This window comes from Gossypium arboreum, chromosome 4 (assembly GCF_025698485.1).
Source record: "Gossypium arboreum isolate Shixiya-1 chromosome 4, ASM2569848v2, whole genome shotgun sequence".
Lineage (NCBI taxonomy): Eukaryota > Viridiplantae > Streptophyta > Magnoliopsida > Malvales > Malvaceae > Gossypium > Gossypium arboreum.
In genome coordinates this window covers 26497528-26508641 of record NC_069073.1, presented here as the reverse complement: position 1 = coordinate 26508641, position 11114 = coordinate 26497528, and the positions used below count along the sequence as shown (strand labels likewise).

At 35.8% G+C, this 11114-nt stretch overlaps 1 non-coding gene across 1 annotated transcript; it reads right to left on the bottom strand.

Annotated features, from left to right (window-relative positions):
- Positions 1-10532: 10532 nt before the first annotated feature.
- Positions 10533-10639, bottom strand: LOC128292514 (small nucleolar RNA R71). Its single transcript, XR_008282499.1, has one exon. It is a non-coding gene; the product is annotated as a small nucleolar RNA R71 (small nucleolar RNA).
- Between the last annotated feature and the right edge of the window lie 475 nt (positions 10640-11114).

Sequence of the window (11114 nt, the reverse complement as noted above, 5' to 3'; positions counted from 1 at the left end):
ATTGGAAATGAATGAGACTATGGACTAAATCAAAATATATAGCCGTGCTCGCATTCGTGGTATATTCGTGTGTCAATAATATTGCAATGCTATGTTTGAATTGAAAATTCTATATTATTATTGCACGAATGGCTTTGAATTGAAAATTCTATATTATTATTGCACGAATGGCATGATTTAATATATTGAAAAGTGATGAAAGAATGGTATATAAAAATTGTAAAAACAATGATATATGACTAGTAGCACATAAAATGTTGGATGGTTCAATTAGTGATGGCTTGCTATATGATAGCTAAATATATTGGGAATTTGATATAACATGATGTTTTATTAAGTTGGATAACTTGTGAAAGAGTGAAAAGGAAGGTAAGTTTGTAAGTAAATAATATATCGTTTTTATTTATGTTATAATATTTTGTTATTATATGAGATGTGGTTGCATATTGAGTGATCACTTGATGTAAATTATGAATTGAGATTGATTATGGATGAGTTGGCAAAAGGTTAAAAAGTGAGGAATTTCCTAGATGGACCTTTAGAATAGAAAACATACGAATAATCTGTTGTGAGAACACATTAGTAGTACTATGTGCAGGCTACTATGTGTTTAAAATGGTTTTAGGTCTCATGTGTAGTACTAAGTCCAGACTACTACATGTACTAGATTGTTAGGTCACATGTGTAGTACTAAGTGCAGGCTACTATGCATACCCAATAGCTTCGATCATGTGTTTAGTACTAAGTGTATGCTACCACGTGTACCAGATTGTTAGGTCGCATATGTAGTACTAAGTGCAGCCGACTATGCGTACCCGATAGCTTCGATCACGTGTGTAGTGCTAAGTGCAGGCTACTATGTGTATTCGATGGTTAGGTCATGTGTGTTGTACTAAGTGTAGGCTACTACGTGTACCAGATGGTTAGGTCGTATGTGTAGTACTAAGTGCAGGCTACTATGCGTACCAGAGAGCTTCAGTTACAAGGGTGGTAATATGTACAGGCCATCAGGTATCTGTTATTATTCCGATGAGTTCAACGGGAAATTTACTAAGTGAAAATACATATGAACATGACTATGTGATGAATAAATGAAGGTTCGTGTGTGTAAACTTATGAGCAATGTGCTCGATATGTGATCGAACTTTGGTAAGATTGATATGGAGTAAGTGTTACAATGAAAGTTACTACAAAGAAAACATGAAAGAGTGAAATTTAGTAATAAAACAGTTTGCATTTTTGTGACTTTGAAAAATCACCAAAAAAGGTGGAAAGCGAATTAAAAGTTGGATGACATATGAAATAGAATCTTATTGAGTCTAGTTTCATATAAAGGAAATAGTGTCTAAAAAAGAATTTCATATTATGAGATATTTGAATTCTTGAGATAGAGTCAGAATGAGTTCGGAATCCCCTGTTTTGAATTGGGAAAATCACTATAAATTGTACAAAAATAATAATAGGTTAAAAATTAAATTCTTAAAATCCTTAATGAGTGTATTTTCAAGGGAAATAGACAAGAGCATCATTCGAATCCCGTACTATGAGATAATTAATTCCTAGTGGAGAAAGGTTGGAACTATCAGACAGCAAAATAGGGGTAACTTTGAAGAATAAACTGTACCTATTGGCTTGACCAAAAAATCTAAAAATTTTATGGTAAGAAGATATGTGAGACTATTTTCTTGGAAAATTAGCAATTCTCATTTGGAGTCTTGTATATCTAGATATAAATAATTTAGTGACCGTGACTCGAGAAAACAACTTAATTGGACTTTGAATAAATAAAGAGGAATTGAAAAATAGCATGTTAATACATAGCTTATTATTTTTCATGCGAGCTTACTAAGTGTAAATCTTACTCCCTCCTTTCCATTTCTTTTAATGTTGTTAGGTCAGCTCGGTGTTGGAGATTGTCGGAGGCAGCATCACACTATCAAGCCAATATCTTTGGAGTATTGATACATATGTTAGAAATATCAAGTGAGTGGCATGTATAGGGAACTAGTTCTATGACATGAGTTATTATGGTTTGGCTAAATGTATTGGCCTATATCGAGCTATTGTATAAGGCCATGAGAGGCGGCTCATATTGATTATGGTTTGTAAGTCTAGCTAATCCTGTTACGTTTTAATGCATATGATGTGATGATATGGATATGCTTGTTTTCCATGCATGGTTGGTAATATGTCATCTGTGTTGAATGCATGTTTTATGACCAATCGAGGTGGTCATGACTATGAATTAAAAGTGTAATATGTCATGTGTGTTGAATGCATGTTTTACTAAGTAAAAGATTCTTAAAGGACTTAATTTGGTTTCCAAACTCATGAAAGATCGAGTTGCCGTGGAATGTTTTTCAAACACTATTAAGCATAATGAAAATGAATCAAGTTAATTAACGTAGTTATCCTAGCCTATTCATGTTATTTGTAACACCCCAAACTCGGCCTGGATGTTATGACCGGATCTGATGCGCCACATTGATGCGTTCAAAACACTTAGTTTGGAAAAGCTGAGTTGGTGTTGTAAAAGACACTTTTAAAAGTAAGTTAAAGTGAATGGAAGCTGCGCACCAGGTAGGAAACCAGGAAGAAGAGGAGGTGAGTCCATCGGACTGCTTAAGTACCAAGCTCTCTCTTCGGATCCAATCCTAGACATGCACACCGTCATTGCCACACTCTAACATCTCGTATAATTTTGAGAAAACCGTTTGATTATGACCACTTAAGAAAATGATTAAGGTTGCAAATCGTTTGCTTAAAATATTTATTTTCTTGGGAAAACATTTACTTTATGAAACTTTGCGCGTCATCGTGATCTTTTAAAAACAAGTAGATTTTATAAAACGAACCCTAGTGCTAGCCGTTTAATAATCCCCACAATAAAAGTAATTAAAAATAGCGGCCTTATTACAACTTTAAGCATAATAAAAAAATAAAAAAATAAAATAACACAAATTAAAGGCTAAACTTCTTTAAAATCGAAATTAATCTTCATGGCCACTCTGAATCCCCACTCCAAGTCCACCAATTCTAGGGCTCACCGCAAGGATGGAAGAGGAAGGGTGAGTTTGGGAAAACTCAGGTGTATCTGAAACCCATCCAAAGCCCAATTCACTCGAGCCCATTGGGCCTAAGCCCTATTCAGATAACAAGACACAGAGGGTCAAGCCCTTTTCGAATCTGATGCAAGGCCTTAGCCCTTTTTACATAACAAGTGTGGCCCATAGGCCCGGTTCAATAGCATGAGTAACTACAAGAATAATGAATGCAAGCCCATCCGAGGAGACTACTCAACCCACCAACCGCTACACCGCCTGCACCAACCCTACACACCATGTGGGAATATCTCAACCCACCCAAATTTCTACACACCACAGTTGCAAAGAATCTTGCTCAAATTTCAGTCGATTGAGGCAAAGCCTCCGATCGTGGATGAACCACTTTCAACTTCCTCCATTAATACCCCAATCCCATGCAATGATATTAATAAATGCATATCATGCAAAATACTGTAGTAATCAATCAAGCGATTCACCAATTTAAAACCCTAGAGGTATATCGGTAATTTTGCTCTTTAGGGTAATTTGGTAATTTTGCTCTTTAGGGTAATTTAAGTGATCTACGCTCTTGCACAAGCTAATTCAGTAATTTTTATCAGTTTTATGCAATTTGATTCCACCATCTACCTAATGAGCTAATTTGCCCATCTCTTACCCATATTGGTTCGTAAGCCCATTGGGCCCGCTTTTGGCCCATCGAGCCCTTTTTCCAAATACGCTAAAATGTCACGCTGAACGTGCTTACCACCTTGCGTGCCTGATCTAACAATTACTCTATGACTTGAGAGCATTCGATACCCACATGACCATGAAATGCCGAATTTGACATTTCGACTTTTAATTGAACTAAAGAAGGGTGTTAGGTACACACTGCTTTCATGACGATCGCTTGAGATCCCTTACGATGTCCTACAATTATTCATCACCATTTTTAGCATACAAGTTATGCTTAACAAACTCAAAATCCACCCTACCTTATTCGCCAAAGAACCCTTATTGACCATAAGTTGCTTACCTTCACAGGTCCAATAATACGATTCAAGCTTATCCAAGTCGATACTCCAAGCCTCATTGCTCCTCCAAAGTTGTCTATATCACACAGTCCAAGTCAACACTTGCCCACAAGGGTAAAATAGTCATTTAACACCCTAGGGGAAAATGGTAATTTTACCCCACAAGGGTATTTCATAATTTTACCCTACGAGGGTATTTTAGTAATTTTTCAAACCATGGGTATTTTGGTAATTTTATAAACAAAGGGTATTTTAGTAATTTTACAAACCGAGGGTATTTTGGTGATTTTATAAACCAAGGGTATTTTGGTAATTCAGTAAATTGAGGTAAAAGCAGTAATTCAGAAATCGGAGTACTTTGGTAATTTTACAAGTTGAGGCATTTCAAGAATTGGTAAACTAAAGTATTCTAAACATGGATAACAATACGAATGGGCCTAAAGCCTATTCTCGGCCCAAATGGGCCCACACTCGTGTGGCCCTTTTAGCCCAAACCTAGCCACAGATATTCGATTCACCTAGCCTAGTCCAATATTTACTACACAATCAAACAACTTATCCAATTGGGCCAGTAGGCCCATTGGGCCCATATGGCCCCTTTCGCCCATCGCACTCAAGTAGCAATCCAACAACAAGAGTAGTGATAAATACACACCGATAGGAGACTGGAGTTAATCCGCTCCAAGCACTTCTAGTCAATGCCCAACCCAAACGAGCTCGCCATAACGCGAAAGGATCACCAAGAAAGCTACCTTTGTTCTCCTCATAGTTCTCTCTATTTAAAGCCGACCAGATCCACTCCTATGTTAGCTTACCGATGTGGGATCCTCCATCATCGAGTTTAAATTCAACACCAACTCTTGCCATCCCAACATAGCAAAATAATCAACCTTTGCATGCCAAGGATTCAACCAAAGTCCTCCTATATGCCAACTCACGCCATCACCACTAGGCCACCAACTCATTTGTGTCATAAATCCAACACATTAAACTTTAAAGCGCACCTACTTGCTTCTAGATTTATTGAAAAGAAAAACCAAAATATATTGCAAGAGCCAAGACTTGAACCTTGGACCCCTTGCTTCCTCTATGGCGTCACTTCCTTGTCCCTAAGTGGCGTCACCTTGCCACTACACCACACTCCTTTTTGTGTCACAATTTCTCCAACAATATTCTTAAGGCCTACCTACTACACCTGTGGTTTGATCTATCTTAAATTTTTACTAGAGTCCAGGTTTGAACCCAAGACTTCTCCAACACTTCTCAGTACACTTAACCACTAAAATAAGCCTTCATTAACAAAATTTACATGCACAACAAAATATTAAAAGCTGCCTTCAACCGCTCCCATGCTCAAGGCCCAAAACTTCTAGGCCCAAATTCAGGGTGTTACATTATTGATTGTTGAAGTTATGTTTCTACTACTAAATTCATTCTTACATTTCGATAATTTGCATACTTAGACTAAAATTGCAGTAGGGATCAATTTTGCATCTAGTTAAATTAATCTAGTTTAATCATCATCACTAAAATTATTGTGTTTTTATCACCAAATTGTTAACTTATAATTTTACAATTAATCGATTAACATACACAGTCCTTGTGGAGATGATAAATCATTTATTTACTTAGTACTTGAATGACTGTGTACATTTGCACAAACTGAGCGTTACACATGCCAAATAATTAAGGCTCGAAACATACATAGTTCGACCTCTAACAATTTTAATTACTTAGCTATTTTTTCAAGCCCGATCAGCAAACTAAACCATCGATTATATCATTAAAATCATTATTAACTTTTAAGTTTTTGAGTCATGGCCCACACCTTATTTTACGCTCTTCCGCAGCACACTTGTAAATCTTGTGGTTTCTCTAATAAGCTTTAAAATTAACCTAAATTAATAATCAAGATTAAACTCAATCAATATGCCTCTTAAACAAACCCAAACACCCACATATGGGTTCAACCCAACCATTACAATTATAACTATCTTTCGAATCCAAACTAGTTAGATTTCTTACATTGAATTGATGTGAATCGTACGTGCGAATGTCTTTCAACTTCACTATTGCTTTGAGGTGTTTAAGTCAGAACCTAACACATTTAAATATTGTAAAATCAGTATCTAATCCATTATTAAAAATATTTATTTAATCAATTAACAATCTTTTTCCAATATCCAAACTGAAACTATAAACTAGTTTACAATCAACCACACATACACTTCTCGAATTGTCATATTTGAATTGTCGATTGATTCAGATTGATTTTCCCTAATTAATACATATTTGAATTGGGACTGATTTAAAACAACCTTTAAGATCACTTAAAAAGCTGGAAAATTTCCCTTAAAAACTTTAAAAATCCTTCAAATTCTAGATCTGGAATTTTGGGTTCTAAACTCACAAGATTGATCAAGAAATTAAGAAAAAAATGAAAACTTACACAAACTAGGTGATAGGGGCGGCAATGGCACTTCTCGGCAAAAATGGGAATCAATCTTGGAGATCGAAAATTCCAAATTTGGGGCTGAAGAATTAAGGGGAAATGGCAGCAAGATTGAGGAGGAGATGGTGCAAAATCTTATGGAAAAAAGAAAAGAAAAAGATGGTAGATCAAGAAGCTATGGGCAACGACAACAAGGAAGAAAGAAAAAATTGAAAAAAAAGAAGAGAGGGGGGCTAGGGAAGTGACATGTCATTTGTATCCTCAACTATTCCTAAGGTTCAAACGAGATTTTAGACTTCCAGACCTTTACCGAACGTACTCGCCTAATGGTTTCATTCACATGGCCAACGTCTCATAATCATATAGCAAAGCATCAAAACATGTTATATTATCAATATAGCCAAATAAGCATATTAAGCATACAAATATCAATAAATCATTTAATAACAATAATTAATGTATTTATTTGCATATGTACTTACCCCGGTACAAAATACTAGAAATTGAGCCTAAACCTCGTAAACCTTGTTTTTCCCCAATCAAGGCCCGTATCTCGATTCTTTTTATCTATAATACCAAATTTAGCTTATTTAATACATACATTACTCAAAACAACCCAAAATTCATACTTGGGTAAAATTACTATTTTACCCCTATATTTCATACATTTGCAATTTAGTCCCTGGGCTCGGATAATACAATGTATGGGATTTATTAGTTACCTAGGCCTAGTCGAACATTTTTCATGTTCATAATAGCCCACATATTCCTTCCTTTCATATTTTTCTACCCTTTTCTACAACTTTTACAAAATAGTCCTTAAAGCCCTTTTCATGAAAATCTACTTAGTAAAAGTTGTCTACCATCCTTTAAACTCTCATATCCTTCCATAAATCATCAAAACATAAGCTTCTCATGCATGGGTAATTTTCCAAACATGAAACCTAGCATGAAATATGGGTAGAATAGAGAAAGCAAGTTAATGGGAGTTCAAAAATACGAAGAACATTAAAAACGGGGCTTAGGAGCACTTACTATAGTGCTTGGAAAGCTTGAAAACCCTAGCTATGGAGAACCCTAAAATTTCGGTAGTAACATGGAGAGAATGAGCTGATTTTTGACTTATTTTCCCTTTTTATTTATTAATTTACCAAATGACCAAAATGCCCCTAATGTCTTTCCTTCAAATTTTCCCATACAAGCCCATTTTTATCCAAAAACTTAGAAATAGAGAAAATTTCTCTTTAAGACCTTCTAATTAATAATCCAAAGCAATTTCATACAAATTGCTTCTAAAACAAAATTTTTGTAACTTATTAAATTTGGTCCCTAATTTCCAATTGGACACCTTATACTTAGAATTTCTTCATGAAACATTAACACGTGCATATATTCATATTCTAAACCTCATAAAAATCATAAAATCAATATTTTAATGTCAGATTTATGTTCCTTAAACCACTATTCTGACTAGGCCCTGTTTTGGGTACATTTCTCCCCCTTAGGGACTTTCGTCCTCAAAAGTCTTACCAGTAAACAGGTTTGGATATTGACTTCTCATAGTCTCCTCTAGTTCCCAAGTGGCTTCTTCAACCCCATGTGTATGCCATAATACCTTCACAAGGGCAATACTTTTGTTCCTCAGTTGCTTAACTTCCCTGGCCAAAATCTTAACCGGTTCCTCAGCATAAGTCATGTCTAGTTGAATTTCAACCTATGTCGGGGTATTCACATACAAGGGGTCCGATCTATATCGACTGGATACATGGAACACGTCATGGATCTTTTCCAACTCTGATGACAAAGCTAAGCGATAGGAAACTGGTCCTATACTCTCGGTAACCTCATAAGGCCCAATAAAACGAGGACTTAATTTGCTTTTTCTACCGAATCTTAAAACCTTTATCTAGGGTGATACCTTCAAGAATACCTTTTCACCCACTTGATACTTGATAAAAAAAATTTATACATGTTTTTATCCCATGCTTAGCACATTTATAGATGGTTTCTCAAATTCGATGCTCCTAATTCTTTAATTTCATGTTTTATACTTAGGTGAGCATAGGAGAGTAAAAAGAGCAAGAAACTAGCCGAAAACGGAAAAAATAGACCCACATGGGAAATCAACATAGCTTGGACTTCCTCACACGGGCGTGTCCCTTTGGCAGGATCGAAGCACGACTTACATGGGTAGACTACAGGCCCGTGCCTATTCAATAGCCTTGACCACAGGCTGGAGTATTCGCACACGGGCATGTCCCTACCGAGCCCAAGTATAACCCTAATCAAAAAAGGCCAATTTTGAGGGTTTTTAGGCATTCTAAAGCCTATTTAAACACCTAAAGAGGCACTTAGGAGGGGGACGAGGAGTAGGAAGTAGGGAATTACTCAAGGAAAGCCGATTGATCCATCTTAGAAGCCGGATTTATCATCAAGACTAAAGATCTCCCTTCAAGTTCCTTCAGGAGTGTTAGGTTTTCTTATGTTTTGTTATCTTTATGCTCTAGAGATGTTTTCTTTCATAAGTATGAACTAAACCACCTAAATACCTAAGAGGAATTAAACCTAAGACGGATCTTGTTATTATTACTTGAATTGTATGATAAATATTTGACTTGTTCTTAATTATATGTTCTTAATTCTTGTTTTAATATTTCATGATATTGATTCAAGTTAATGCTCTGATTCAGAGGAGGAATTAACCCTGTCTAAGAGTAAATTTGTCATAATTAAGCGAAGTTGATTGCACGCCTAGAGATAGGGTGATAAGATTTTGTCAGATTAGGGTGAAGCCTAATAAAGGCATCCATAGATCGAGTTAATGCAACACTAGGTGTTTATTAGAAAGAGATTTCAATTAATCAACCTAGGGTTAGATGTTATTAGTCTTGAGAGAGATAATAATATAACTTAGGGATTTCTACGGATCAAGTCAAATGAATAAATTGTCTGATTCAGAGTCAAATAACAAGTGAAGTCTAGGTGGATTTTTCCTTAGGTATTGTCTTAATCAATCGAATTTTCTAAAAACTATTTTCCCAAATTTTATTTCTGTGCATTCTTAGTTTAGTAGTTAGTTTAGATAACCAAATCCCTTAATTTTTAGGCTAGATAATAAAAAGAAGGTAATTACTAGTACTCTTGGTTCCTTTGGGTTCGACAATTCTATCTTGCTAAAGCTATACTACTGTTCGATAGATACACTTGCCTTCATCATGATAATAGTTAGTTTCAAGAACGATTAATTATAAATATTTAAAACCTATCGCAAATATCACGTATCAAGTTTTTGGCACCGTTACCGGGGAAATAGGATATTAGGAACACTCGATTTTTATTACTTTAGCCATTTTACTTTTATTGCTATTTAAATTTTTATTTTCTTTTCTAATTCTTCATTTATTCTCTTCTAACAGGTTTTTCTAGTTTATGACCAAAAGAAACCCATTAGGACCGTTACTGTTTGATAGTGAGATCTATCGCACATTTCGCAGAAATCGAAGAGAAATAAGGCGAAGCTTACGATACACAGAAGAGGAGCAGGAAGACGATACTTCAACCAAAAACGAGGAGATGGCTGAAAACCAAGAAAATCCGCTACCTCCTGCGATTGGTGCTAATTAGAATCCTGCTCCACGCACTATGTATGATTATGCTAAACCTTCATTAACAAGAACTGAATCGAGCATAGTTAGACCTGCTGTAGCTGTAAATACTTTTGAACTGAAAGCTAACACAATTCAAATGATACAGCAATTTGTTCAGTTTGATGGTTTGCAGGACGAAGATCCCAACGCTCACTTGGCAAACTTTTTGGAACTATGTGATACATTTAAAATTAATGGCGTTTCTAATGACGCCATTTGCCTTCGGTTATTCCTTTTTTCATTGAGAAACAAAGCTAAACAGTGGTTGAATTCGTTACCATGAGGGTCAATCACTACTTGGGAACAAATGACCGAAAAGTTTTTATTAAAATATTTTTTACCGACTAAAACGGCTAAATTGCGTAATGATATCTCTTCTTTTGTGCAGATGGATTTAGAAACACGCTACGATGCATTGGAGATATACAAGGACCTCTTGAGAAGATGCCCTCACCATGGGTTACCACTCTAGCTACAGGTTCAAACATTTCATAATGGCCTGAATCCTTTGACTGAACAAATGGTCGACGTAGCCGCTGGTGGAACCATCAATAATAAGACGCCTGATGATACTTATGAATTTATAGAAGAGATGTCACTGAATAATTATCAATGGCAAGTCATGAGGACAAAGCCGACAAAAGCAGCCGACGTTTATAAGGTCGATTCAGTCATCATGCTCTCTAATCAGGTAGAACTCTTGAATAAGAAAATTAAAGGTTTTCTTACTTCTTCACACGTTCACCCAGTAATACAATGCAAAGCAAGTGGAGGTGGATCGAGCAATCCAGATTACCCACCCTATGGCAACAACATGGAGAACGAGCAGTTAAATTACATGGGTAATAATCCTTGATCTCAAAATAATCCTTATAGTAATACTTACAATGTAGGATGCAGGAACCATCCAAATTTCTCATGGGGAGGCCAAGGAAAT